This window comes from Peromyscus maniculatus, chromosome 20 (genome assembly GCF_049852395.1).
Source record: "Peromyscus maniculatus bairdii isolate BWxNUB_F1_BW_parent chromosome 20, HU_Pman_BW_mat_3.1, whole genome shotgun sequence".
NCBI lineage: Eukaryota > Metazoa > Chordata > Mammalia > Rodentia > Cricetidae > Peromyscus > Peromyscus maniculatus.
Genome location: NC_134871.1, coordinates 68,819,278 through 68,833,666, shown reverse-complemented (window position 1 = coordinate 68,833,666; position 14,389 = coordinate 68,819,278). Strand labels below are relative to the sequence as shown.

General features: G+C 47.0%; 1 protein-coding gene across 1 annotated transcript in view; it reads right to left on the bottom strand.

Moving 5' to 3' along the window:
• Positions 1 to 12,983, bottom strand: part of Spats2 (spermatogenesis associated serine rich 2) — a 73,269-nt gene extending 60,286 nt beyond the window's left edge. Inside the window, exon 1 of the mRNA XM_006974398.4 lies at positions 12,791 to 12,983. The gene's annotated coding sequence lies outside the window, so the exon portion shown is untranslated. The remainder of the gene's footprint in view (positions 1 to 12,790) is intronic.
• Positions 12,984 to 14,389: the final 1,406 nt, after the last annotated feature.

Here is a 14,389-nt window from a genome sequence, read left to right as displayed (position 1 = left end):
CCCACCCACACGTGCTTCACAAAGCTAGTCGAGATATCCGCTTGCCATCACGGTCTCAGCGGACTCTAAATGACCCCGCAGCTACTTTCACCCAGGCTGGAAGAGAAGCGACGCCCCTGAAGCAAGTCCCTCGTGAAGGATGGCAGTGTGATGGACACGAGGGTCTACCCTGATTGGTGCAGACGCCTTTGTCACCTGACACGCCCTTCCTGGCGCTAACGCTGACCTTCCAGCCAGCACAGAGCCAGTTCCCTGGGGTGCCTCCTACTGTTAGGACCTTTGGCCCAATAAAAGGCTCTTCTCAGCTGGGCTGGTGCACATCTGTAATCACAGCACTCCAAAGGCTGAGGCAGAAAGATTGACTCAAAAGAACTGGAAAATGGAGAGAGACGCCATCAACAGAAGGAAGCTTGTGAGATTCTTGATGAAGCTGAGACATGAACCTATAATCACTGGACTGAAGAATGGAACACAGAGCCGTGGAACAATCACCATTCATGGATGTCTGTCAGCATGGACACATGCCTTAAAGCCGGGGAAGAACCTGCATGCCAAGAACAATCGAGTCTTCGAGGACACAGCACTTGATTAATGCATTTGACCGACAGCCTACCGATGGATACCCTACCTGTGGATGTTGACTCCAAGACAAGGGAAGCTTTTGCGGGAGTGGATGAGGCAGAGGTAGAGGAAAAGGATGTGGCTGTGGCAGCAGAAGAGGGAATCTTAATCAATAAGGTCTCTCACGATTACTATTTCAAAGGATTTTTTTTAACTGTTTTTATTTTTTTTTTTTTATTTATTTATTTATTTATTTATTTATTTATTTATTTATTTATTTATTTATTTATTTATTTATTTTGTTGGAGCTGAGGACTGAACCCAGGGCCTTGCGTTTGCTAGGCAAGCGCTCTACCACTGAGCTAAATCCCCAACCCGTCTTTTATTTTTGTATGTATGTGTGTGTGATTGTGTGAGCTCATGTGGCCCGACATGCATGCAGGATCCTGTGGAACAGAAGGCGGCACTGAGTCCCCTGGAGTCACCATGTGGGTGTGGAGATTCGAACTCAGATCCTCTAGAAAAGTAGTCAATGTTCTTAACCTCTGAGCTATCAATCAAGCCCATTTGGAATATTTTTTTAAAGATTTTTTTTTCTTTTTCTTTGTGTGTATGGAGGCCCACAGGGGCCAGAAGAGGGCAACAGACTGTGAGCTACTCCACATGGGTGCTGGGAACCAAACTGAGTCCTTTGGGAGAACAAACAAGTGTTCTTAACTGCTGAGCCATCTCTCCAGCCCCAGTCTGGTATGTTTTTATACAGACTGTCAGTTTCTAATAAACATAAACGTGGAGGAGAGAAAAAAACAACTCAAGTGATCTTCCACTGCCCTCTTTCTTGGCTGTTGTTACTGGGGACAGAACCCAGACCCTCATGCACAGCAGGCGAGTGCTTGACCCCCGAGTTACATCTATATCACCATGCCCTCTTGTGCCCCCCATAAAAAAAAAGTGAGCTAGGGTCTCATACAGTTCAGCCTGGCCTTAGATTCACTATGTAGCCCAGGCTGGCCTTGAATGTCCTCTAGCCACTGAGCTCTGGAATGGAAGGCATTCGTCACAGTGCCCAGCCCTGTCTAACCTACTTTTGTCCTTTATCATCAGCTGGGCTGGGGACAAGAAGGGACAGCAGAAGCAGCATCAAGTGGTAGCAGACTGAAGACGCAACAGTGACCCTGTCAGAGGCAGCTAAAGACAACGTCAGGGACCGGAGGCCTCGGGGACACCAGGGACGAAGGAAAAGGGAAAGTACAGGGCCTGGTCGCTGGAAGACTTGCAAAGAACCAACTCTAAAGAGCCAAGGAGCTCAGACACCCCAAGGCTGAGGGTTCAGATATCCTGGGCCTGAGTCACAACACGTCACTGTAGGGCCAAGGGCTCCGCACCTAAGGCCTATACAAGAGCTACCGCACTGGGCAGCACCATCCTTTGCCCCCCGCTGCTGTCAGCTGCCCGTCACACTGCTGCTGGAAGCTGAGGTTTGTGACTAGCTACCAAGTGACCACACTAATGGTTGTTAAAGCCCAGAGCGGGCTGGAGAGATGGCTCAGAGGTTAAGAGCACCAACTGCTCTTCCAGAGACCCTGCGTTCAATTCCCAGCACACACATGGTGGCTCACAACCACCTGTAATGAGATCGGGTGCCCTCTTCTATATACATAATAAATAAATAAATCTTTAAAAAAAAAAAAAAAAGCCCAGAGCAATAAGCTTCAAGCAGACTGCCTAAAACTGTCTGTTGATAACATCTAACACTTAGAGCAGCAGACCCTAAGCTTTCAGGGCTTAGAGCTACAAGTCTTGGGATCCCAGTCCAACCTCAAACCTGGCGTTCTGTGGCTTGAGGATGTCAAACAGAAAGCTTTTCTTTGCTTACCCACAATTCCTACCTGGGTAGAGCATTAGGACCCCCCAGACAGCTGACTGATAATATGGCATTGGGGATGACTTAGACACTGACGATTTAAGGCATTAAAAGCAAAGCAAAGTATCAACACTGACAGTTAAAACTTTAATTGACAATAAATATAGATTTTGTGGCTTTACCTCCTACTTTGGAAAAAGTAAGCACTGTTTCCTGCCAGTGCAGGTAACAGATAGCAAATGTAATTATAACTGTAGTATCAGCTAATATTTACTGAGTGCAAGCCATGTACACTAACGGTGCTAACTGTTCCTAGCCACTGAGGTTCAATAGTCATAGGGAACCTGAAACAGGAAGACTAGGAGTCTAACCCTAGCACCAGGCCAGCCTTGGTAACAGAGACCTGTCTCAAAATTAATCAATTAATTCTAAAAATGGGCAAAAGACTTCAATATACATTCCTCTAAAGAAAATACAAAAAGAGGAAGACATATGATAAGATACTCAACTATGGGCTGGAAAATTAGATATCACGGTGGTAAAGAGTACTTATGCAGAAGACCCTGGTTCAGTTCCCAGCACCCACATGGCAATTCACACCTGTGGGTAACTCAGTTCCAGGGATCCGGTGCCCTCTTCTGCCTTCCATGGACTGCTGCAAACACATGACACACATAAACTCACACAGGCACATACACTTTTTTTTTTTTTTTTATAAAGATGCTCAACATTAGTCACTAAAGAAATGCAAATCAGGACCACAACTAGGAGGGCCGGAGATGCTCAGTGGTTAGGAGCTCTGGCTGCTCTTGCAGAGGACCCAGGTTTGGTTCGAAGCACCTACATGGCAGCTCACAACCATTCATAATTTGAGTCCTAGGGGATGCAATGTCCTCCTTCTGGCCTCTGTGGGCACCAGGGACATACATGGTGCACATGCGTACATGTAGGCAAAACATTCATACATAAAACAAGAAAGAAAAAACTCTGAGGAATGTGAGGGAACCCGTCTCCACTTCTTCCCCAGGGTACTCTTGAGGAGAGAGGGATAAGAGATATTAGGTAGAAGGATAGAGTGGAGAGAAACAAATTCCTGTATCTTCTAAAGGGCTATTTATAGGAATGCCAAGGGGTGGAGCAAAAGACCTCCCCCTAGCACAGCCAAGTGCAGACCCTTTCCAATCAGATGGTAACCACACACATGTTCAAGCAATCCTCTAATGCAGCCCTGCTGGGTAAAGCAAGCTCAGATCTCACTAGGAAACCTTTGTGGCCTCCACAGAGGAAAAGAAAACTCACCTAGGGCTGGAGGCAGAGTTTGGGAGAGTGCTAGTCTAACATACATGAGGCTGCGAGTTCAATACCAAACACGGCATAAACCAGAGGTGGCACACACCTGGATCCCAGCACCTGGGTGGAGTCTGGAAGATCAGAAAGTCAGTCATCTCTAACTAGATCCAAAAAATAAAATAACGAGTTTGAACCCAGACAGAGCTACAGGAGACCCTGTCTCAAAAGACAAAACAAAACAAAACCCAACAAAATCCCACAAAACCCACCCAACTATATACCACGTCACACCTAAGATGTCTACAATAACAAGCAGGAGGTGGGACAGAAGGAGGGCTGGGGAAGATATGGAGAAATTAAAACCACCACACATGCTAGTGCAACATAAAATGGTACGTCTGTGGGAAACTACACAGCAGCTCCTCAAAATCTCAGAATTCCTACTCAACCCGTCAATTCCACTCAGGTACAGATAGCCCAAGGGGACTGAAAACAGGTGCTCAAATATCACAAGTCAGGAGTGCAGAAAGCAGCATTTTCTTTTTTAAACAGGGTTTCTCTGTGTAGCCCTGGCTGTCCTAGAACTCACTCTGTAGCCCAGGCTGGTCTGGAACTCACAGAGATCCACCTGCCTCTGCCTTCTGAATGCTGGGATTAAAGGCGTGCGCCACCACCTTAAAAAAAAAAAAAAAAAAAGACAATATCTCACTATATATCCCTGGCCTGGCAGGCTTGCTAGGTAAATTAGGCTGGTCTCAAAAACCACAGAGATCTGCCTGCCTCTGTCTCTGAGTGCTGGGATTAAAGGAATGAACCACCATGCCCAGAACATCAGCACTTTTCATAATAGCACATTTCAAAGGTAAAAATGACCAACAGTCAAAAGAGAGATAAAATGTCATCCATATCAAATAAATAGCATTTGGCCATAAAAATGAGTAAGAGCCGGACAGAAATACTGTGAACTGTGCCATCAGCATTGGCCTGATCATATCACCATTCAACAGATCTTCACTCTAGGTGTCAACCTCCTGTCACCTTCAGCTGAGGCAGGAGGGTCAGAAGTTTGAATGCAGCCCTGATTACATAAGGAGAGCACTGGCTGCTCCTGCACAGGACCCAGGTTTGGTTCCCAGCACCTACATGGCAGCTCACAGCCTTCTGTAACACCAGTCCCAGGAGCTCAATACCCTCTTCTGGCCTCCAAGGACACTGTGTACAGATTGTATGCAGACAAAATATCCATACACATTAAATAAAAAGAAAAAAAATTTAAGGCCAGGTATAGTCCTCAGACCTATAACCCCAGTATTGGCTAGAGCAGGAAAAAAAAACTGTTCAAGCTGTTCAAGGCCAGCCTGGTCTACAAAGTGAGCTCCAGGACGCCAGGGCTATGGGAAGATCCTGTCTAAAAACAAAAAACTTCAGCTATCAAGAAAATTAATAATAAAAAATAATAATATACTTTGGCTATTTCACAGTGGCCAGTAGAATATGTAAGAATTCTATGTTCTCAGTTTCATTGTCCAATCAAAAATGTAGGGCTGGAGGGAGAGCTCTGCAGTTAAGAGCACTTGCTGTTCTTACAGAGGACCCAGATTAGGTTCCCAGCACCCCATGGAGGCTCACAACCATCTCCAGGTCCAGGATCTGACGGCTTCTTCTGCCCTCCAAGAGCACCAGGTGTCCTCATGGTACAGACACACATGCAGTGCACAGACACACATGCAGTGCACACACACATGCAGTGCACAGACACACATGCAGGCCAACACCTACACACAGCCAATAAGAGCAAGACTTCAAGGGGCTGGAGAGTCAGCTCAGCAGTCAAGAGCTCTTGTTGCTCTTAGAAAGGACCAGGTTCAGTTCCCAGCACACACATGGCAGCTCACAACCCTCTGGAACTCCAGTCCCGGGGTCTGAATCTGTCTGACCTCCACAGGCAGTGTGTGCACATGATGCACACACACACACACACACACACACACACACACACACAGGTATAACACCTACATACATCCAATAAAAATAAATAAAACTATTTTTTTTTAAAAGAAAGAAAACAAAATATTATACAACTGAACCTTATTGCAAGCACTGTCAACAAGAAATTAGGCAAACTCTCTGAAAAATGTTTGGATCTAACCTACCATCAAGTCTGGGTCTGAGCTAATGCTGACTTAGTCCTATGGTGGCTCTGCATCACCAATCCTTCAGCACAGAACCACATCAGCTCCTTGTCCTTCCATATCAGCTGTAAACAAATTTCATTACTTTCATTAAGTACCACAGACCCAATGCATGTGGTAATGCACACCTTTAGTCCCAGAACTCAGGAGGCAGAGGCAGCAGATCTCTCTGAGTTCAAGGCCAATCTGGTCTACATAGCAAGTTCCAGGCCATTTAGGACTGAACAGTGAGATCCTGTCACAAAAGTAAATTTAACTCATTAATTAAAATATAATAGAGCCCCTCATGCTGAAATCCTTAAAGGTTTTGTTCAGAATATGCAGGTAGGCTTACAAAGGCAATTGATTAGAACGGTATAACCAAACAAAATAAGCAGAAAAAACACTTCTGCCACACACTAATGCATATTTAGAATCTGAGTAACAGTTGGTCACCAAGAGCCAGCTGTGTGCTAACCACATCAACAAGCTATAATCACAGACCAAGAGGGTAATTGAAGGGAAAGAAGTGCTGTATGGTTAAGAGTCGGCTTACAACAGTAGCAAGCAATTACCACCGGACAGACCCATGTATTCAACACAGAAGACAGAGCAGGTTTACAAACCCATGTTTTCACTGCTACCCAGACTCACAAGAACTCATATCAGCAGGATTTGCAAGTTTAAAATGTTCTTTCATTAATATATATCCTCACTCAAATACATTATATAACGGTCTTACCTCGTCCTCACTGTCAACACTCTTTAGCCTACCTAAAGAATGCACACATATATACACTCCACTGCCAATAATCATGTCATTCTGCTGACTGAGTAATGTCAGAAAACTCCACTTTAGCAGCAATCCAATGTTAAGACTAGTAAAAAAGCCTCATGCAACTTGTGAAAAGCCCCAAAACTTCTAATGAACTTGTACCTAACCACAAATTTGTCATAGGACATTGGCTAGAGAAAAATAACTTGAAGCTAAGCTACATCTTCACCCTGAAGAATGTCTTAAAGGCTGGGGCTTTCCACAGAAGTGTGCAGCCATGAAGCACACTTCACGACCCACTCCCACGAGCGGCCATACTGTACATGATCACTGACAGTAATGCTGGCCTCTGGTGAATCCTCACGATTCAGCAATCTAAGGACAAAGGGTTTATAAACCTCAAATATGTAAAATAGCTCAGGACCTATTCAGCTATCAAGAAGTTGGCCTGAGCTTCAGACAGACCCCTCCACAGTGAGTGTGGCCTCATAAGTTTCCACAAAGCTCCAGGCAAACAGCATATGAACCTAAAGCCACTTTGAGGCCCAATAATCATAGGCAAGATGTAGAGATAATTAACCTCCAAAGGACATTTAGAAAAAAATAAAATGGGAGGTGAGGCCATCCTAGGAGACATTTTGTTATCGCTATTCAACCTTTATATTTGGTGTTATGTGACAACTCGTACCCATGAGAAGAAAGATAATGGAATCAAACTACTTCAACCCAACTTCCTGCTCGGCTCAAACATTCCAGCTATTACAAATATTTGAAGTAGCTGGGTATGGCAGCATACATCTGTAATCTCAGGATACTGAGGCAGAAGGATTGCCTCAAGTTTCCAAGCCAGTCTTGATAGATCAGCCTAGACTACACAGCAAGACCTTATCTAAAAACAAAAAGAAAACTAAACAAAAAATTTCAAGCATATGCCAGGCAGTCAGATCATTTTCAATGATGAACTAGATATAAAAGATCATCAACAGTAGTCTGAGAGATCTTTGATCCCAGCACTCAGGAGACAGAGGCAGGTGGATTGGTGAGTTTGAGGACACCTGGTCTACAGAGCAAGTTCCAGAACCAGAGATACAAAGAGAAACCCTGTCTCAAAACAAGCAAACAAAACAAACATGTAAACAAAAGAGATCAACAGTAACCAGCAACTGATACATGTAAAACCTCTTTAAATAAAGAAAATACATGTACCCAAGCAAGTGTACTGGAAATTTTCTACACTACCGACACTTTTTTATACAGATACAACACTCTGAAGATGGTATCATATTTGCGTATGTGGATAAAAAGATCCGTATAGCATAAATGGTTCCTTCTACATTAGAAACATGAAAACTGAGCAAAACATTTTCTTTGAAATCATTCTGCCAGTATAGACAAAGTAACTATATAAGTAAGCAGCACCCTTATACATAAGGTGGAATGCTATCTTCAGGTGAGCAGGTAATGAAATTCCCATTCAGAAGTAACTAAGCCTCCTCAAAACATGAAATTCAGAGAGCCAAGCACATGGCACATGTCTGCACAAGGGAAAGATAAGAGGGCAATATTGAGTTCAAGACCAACCAGGAAGACTGCCATGGTAGTTCCCACCTTTAATCCCAGTGCTAATGAGGACAGAGGCAGGCAGATCTCTGTGAGTTCGAGGCCAGTCTGATCTACACACTGAGCTCCAGGGCAGCCAGGGCTCCACAAGGAGACCCTGTCTCAGAACAAACAAATGAACACAAAGCCAACCTAGATTACATATCGAACTCCATGCCAGTTTGGGCTACACAGTGAGATCTTGTCTCACAAAACAAACAGACAAAAAGCCAGGTAGAGTGGCACATGCTTATACCCAGTACTTGGGTAGTAGACAGGAGGATCAAGAATTCAAAGTCATTCTAAGCTGCATATTAAATTTGAGACCTGGTCTCAAAGGAAAAAAAAAATTGGCTGGATCATATGGTCATTCTTTGTTGTTGTAGTTGTGTTTTGTGAGACAGTCTAGTGCTACAGCCCAAGCTGACCTTGAGGAACTCGGTCTCCAGATCTGGACTGAAGGTACAGGCACCATACCTGGCTTGATTCTGCAATATCACTGAAAGAACCTGAGTAGATGTTACTCACAATGGCCCAAAGACATACCGAACCCAGGATTTCAATGGTATAATGCATATGGCCCCAAATTCAATCCCCAGTGCACATGAGCATGCACACACACACACACACACACACACACACACACACACACACGCATGGGAGCACTATACAGGATTTCATTATCTATGAAATACACAGAATAGTCAAACTCATGGAGGAAGATGGAGAATGGTGGTTGACAGAGGCTCAGAGGGAATGAGGAGTTGCTGTTTGTTTGATACACAATGAGTTCCCCTTTCAGAAGAAAATTCACAAGATGGTATCCAGTCATGTGAAAGTGCCTAACGCTGTGGTCTGTACACTCAAAATGGTTATAATGTCCTCTAATCTGATTCCGGTTTAATCAATAAAATAGTAAAATTTTGTTTGCAGTATGTTTGTTTGTTTGAGATGAGGTCTCTTTGTGCAGACCTGACTGACCTAGAAGCATATTTTACCACAGTAATAAAAAAATAAAACCACCAGGAAAGAATAAACCCTTTGTGGCAAAACACATCAAGGAATGTGGTAAGGTGACCAGGCATGTTTCCCTGTCTAGAGTCCAGATGATTTACCAAAAAATCAGGACCTCGGTACAAAGGGGATGGACAGGCCATCCTCATAACACTGAGCACACACACTAAGCAGCTAAGGCCGAGAGCTCTTCTACAAGGTCTTTCAGTCACATAAGGAAGAACCCCTCCTTCCCTGAAACAGAACACATACACGCTTTTCCTTCCAGTCCCAAGTGAATGCAGACATAAGAGACTGACATAAGCAGATGTACTTCTAAAAGAGAAGAAAAGCGGCCCAAACGAATGCTGTCTCTTTCATTCCCAGCTTTAATGTGGTGGTTCTGCAACGGGAAACTACGAGCAGCAATTTAAAAAGTAGTTAATATGAATTTCTTTTGATACCAATATTGAGTGACTATATAGTACAGCACCTGGAATACATAAAATCTCAGCAAAAGAGGATACCTTTCTCCCCCCTCCCTCCCCCCTCCCCTCCCCTCCTGTTACTAACTAGCCTCTGTACCCTGATCAGCCTCCCCATGGACTGTGCTGATGTTTTGGACGGTAACCTCCAGCTCCTCCCTCAGGCCCCAGCTGTTCCTCTGTTCTATGCACTCTGGGTCTCTAACAGTATCCTGACTATATTTAGAAGTAATGCAGCATCAACTGTGGGATCAACAGGTGCGTGGAGAGCACTTGGGCACTGAGCAGGTTTCAATTGTTTTCCCAAGATGATTAGCTCTGGCTCTGCAGCTGGCCGTCTTGACTTCTGTAGGTGTGAGTGCCGTGCACTGCACACTACCTCAGCTAGACTAGACAGCAAAAGTAAGTGTGATCACAGGATGAATCTTAGTGACATGTTTTTAGCACTAAAACCAGAACCTAGAAACTTTAAAACCAAAGAAGCAATAAACGTCAAAAATTCTACAGATGGAATTATTCTACAAACCAGTCCTAAGCAAAAGCGTCGCTTGCCGTCAGACATGGTGGTACATGCCTGTAATCGCAACATCTGGGAGGTTAAGGCAAAGAGATTAAGGAGAACCTGGGCTATATTACAAGACCATCTCCAAAAACCAGAGGATGACAGAGGATGGCGGGAGACAGAAGACAAGAAGTAAACAAATCACTATTGTCATACCTGACTCAAGTTTCCACCAGTTCATACTGCTTCACAACAACCAAGACAGGAAGAGAGGAGCCTGAGAGATGGCTTAGCAGTTAGGAGATCTTCCACAGGAAGAGTTTGGCTCCCATAATCAGGAAGCTCACTGTCTGCCTGTAACTCCAGCTCCAGAAGATCTGACACCCTCTTCTGGCGCGCGCGCGCGCGCACACACACACACACACACACACACACTTTTTTTTTTTCCCCCAAAAGGATAAGGGTGGATACACCAGTTCATTCCCGGGATTCTAACAATTGGGAGGCTGAGGTAAGAGGATCAGAGTTCCCAGTGAGTCTGGGCTTTAGAAAAAGCCTATAAAAGCCAGGCATGATTGCTTCATTTGTGTGTAAACCTGGAACTTTGGAGCCTGAGACAGACTCAATTACTATGAATTACAGACCAGATATAGAGTGCTATCATCTCAAAATATAGACATATTTTTTAATTTAAGAACGATTTAGAGGCCTGACAAATAGCTCTGGTGGTGAAGAGCATGTACTGTTCTTGCAGAAGATCCGAGTTCAGTTCCCAGTACCCACTTCAGGAGGCTCAAAACTGACTGTATCTCCACAGTTTCAGGGAACCCGGCCCCTCTTCTGGCCTCTGCAGCACTGCACTCACGCACAAACACTGACACACACAGAACTTTTTTTTCCGAGACATGGTTTCTTGGTGTAACTGTCCTGGAACTCACTCTGTAGACCAGGCTGGCCTAGAACTCACAGAGACCTGCCTGTCTCTGCTTTCCGAGTGCTGGGATTATAGGCATGCACCACCACCCCACCCCCCAGAAGGGATTTTTAAAAGTATAATTTAGATCATGATCTTTGGACATTCATAAGGTAGCCTAGCACTACCTGCTATCAGAAACATAGCTGGAAAATGTAAACTGATAAATGCCCAGAAATGTTTAGTTCAGATGAGTCAGCAAAACATAACATCTCACAAATGAAGAGCTTAACAGAGACACCTATGAATATGTAGTAATAATGACAGCTTTGAAACCAAGGGTCTTTTCTAGTCAGTGCTAGATCAGATTCGGTCTTGAAATCCAAGTATCAAGAAAACACAAATCCGGCATAGTGGCTCACACCTGTAATTTCAGTACTTGGGAGTCTGAGGCAAGAGTACCACTTCAAGAGCAACTGGGTTATACAGTTGGTTCCAAGCCAGCCTGGGCTACAGAGTAAGACCCTCCAAAGTGTGTGTGTGTGTGTGTGGGGTGCTACAAATTCCACACCTCAAAAAGACGTTTTCACAGCATTCCCAAGTCACCTTAACTGGAACTGGAAGGTACTGAGGCAGCTTGATCATTAGGAATTCGCATCACTGAACAATTTCTCAAAACAAAAACCCCAATTCTCTTCCCCAAGCACAAAACCAGAATTAGATGGTTTATGAACATTTCTCAGTGGGAAACTGAAGTTCTAACAAAGGATAAACAACTTAGATTTTTAAATCACAGCTATTCAATACTTTCCAGTCCGAACACCTTGATCTCTGCAGTATCACTGACCTTACTCCTAGCAAGGTATTTCTGGTAACGTGTCCTCTCCTGCTTCAATAAATACTGAGACATTATGTACAGCAGTCTGCTGAGCTGATCGGGAATAAATATCACAGCTTTCCCTTACAATAGACCACAAATAATCAAAAAATTATTGAAAGACTGGCTTGCATGCCTTAGCAAGGGGCCAAGTCTGAGACTAACCCACTTTCTAAAAAAAAAATTCGATCATCTTGGATGAACTGAGAGACGACTACCTCTCTAGTGCACCTATCCTATACTGAGCTTTAATTCAAGACCAAACTCGTATGGCTCTGCCTTTTCTGGTCCGTTTTCTTCTCAAATTCCGAAACTGTCCTTCTATCCTTCGAGTCCCATGCTGGCACCACTTGCGTCCTAAGGACCGCCGACACCCAGGCGGAAGACTTTACACATGCCCGATTCGCTGCACTTCACATTTCCAATGATCCATCATTTCATCCTTTTCGATCCCGCACGTAGTTCCCTAAATCCAGTCCCGCACACACGCTCACGCCCGAGTCCCCCTCGCTCCATTGTTTCTCCGGCCTATCCTTTGGAAACTCCCCAACTCGGGACCCCGATGCTCCGCTCGCCCCATTCACCCCCGCAAACCCTCGGCCCTCCGAACACCGCAGGTCCCACAGGGCTCACGGTCCCCCTCCTCTCGGTACCCCAACCCCCAACAACTGCCCCTTCCTTCCTTCTTTTCCTCACCTCGAGCCCCCTCCCTCCACCCCCGGCCCCCGCCACCCACTTCACCCAACACCCTCAGCCTCACCTAGCCCGGGCTCCCCGCAGTCGCCGCGTCCCCCCAGTTCCGGGCTCTGCGTCCCGGACGCTCCTGGGTCTGGGGTGAGGAAAGAAGAGCCTCCTCCTCCTCCTCCTCCTCCTGGTCCTCGTCCCCGGGAGCCGCCGCCGTCGCTGCCGCGCTCCTCCTCCCCGCCGAGCTCGCCCAAGGCCCGACGCCGCCCCGCCCCCACCGCCGCCTTTCCCCGCTTCCCTCGTCCGCCGGGCGGCGGGCAGAGACTCGCAGGCGCGGCTGGGGCCGGAGTGCCCGCGGATCCACAGCGACCCTCGCCCGCTCGCCCGCCCGCCCGCTCGCCCGCCCGCACTCGCGCCGCTCGCTCGCTCGCTTGCTCGCCCGCCCGCCCGCTCGCCCCGCCTCGGAGCCCGCGCGTGCGCGTGCGCCCCAGCCAGCCAGCCAGCCAGCGACCCAGCGCGCAGGGCGCGTGCCCGCGCCGGCGCGACGCCGATGCGCCGCGTGCGCGCGCGATTAGGCTGCGGCCGATGGGGCGCGCGACGGGGGCCTGAGCCCCGGGCCCCTCCGCGGGAGGGCGCGCGCGCGCGGGGCGGACGCGGGGGGGGGGGGGGGACCGTTCCCCGCGGGCGCTCCTCCTTCCCGCCACGTTCGCGCCCCCCCAGTTGCGGGAGACCGGGAGTTCTTGAGGGGTTGAAGGAGCGGGCCAGGGGCCAAACGGAGAAGGAACGGCGACAGGGGTGGGGCGCGGACTTCTGTCCGCGTGCGGGACCGCCGAAAGGCCGGAGGAAGCGGCCGGGGTAAGTGAAGAGCCAGCCGAGCGAGCGGGAACTGGCGGAAAGAGCCGAAACTCTCCGGAGGTGGCCGAAGGTTCCCAAAGGGGAGCCTAGCGCTTTTTGCTCCGGGTCCGCAGGGAGGTCAGTCCTCTCTTGGCCGCGGACAATTCAACCGCTCACGACGACGCCCTTTAACTCTGGACCCCTGCCGGGCCCACCTTCTGCTCCTAAAGGTCATTCCAGAGCCACGGGGCCACCCAGCCTGGAGGGAGAGGGTCAGGAAACAGGATGGATGTGCGCGCCAACAACCTCACAGCCCTCTACGTGGCAGTGCTTAGGAACGCCTGTCGTCCGAACCTTTCTGTTAAAAACCTATCTTCGTAATCAGTACTCCAAATCTCCAACCTCTCCAGGGCCAGAATCATCCCTAGCATTTGATGATGTGTCTTTTGAGTTAGCGTCTTACGGGGTTGGCTGGTCAAGAGAGAGAGGTTAGAAGGGGCTCCCTCGTACGCATGTCCATCTCACATGCATGCCGAGAACTTACTTTAAACTTGAGTTCTGTTTTGGCCATTATTTTTAAAACCTGGATTGTGAACTTTGTAGAAGACAATCATGTCCCAATATCAAAAGGTTGGACACCCCTGGTAGAAGCCGAGATTTAGACTAAATCACTGAAAATATTAACTGCAGTCTGTCCTTCTTTCCTGACATCCTTTAAAGCCAAGCAGATCGTTGAACAGGCAGAACCACCTCAAGCTTGTGCCCGCGCCTTTAGATGGGCACTACAGGCAGGACACAGTCTCGGCTTCCACACGTTTATCGCTCCAGTCCCCGGTCATAT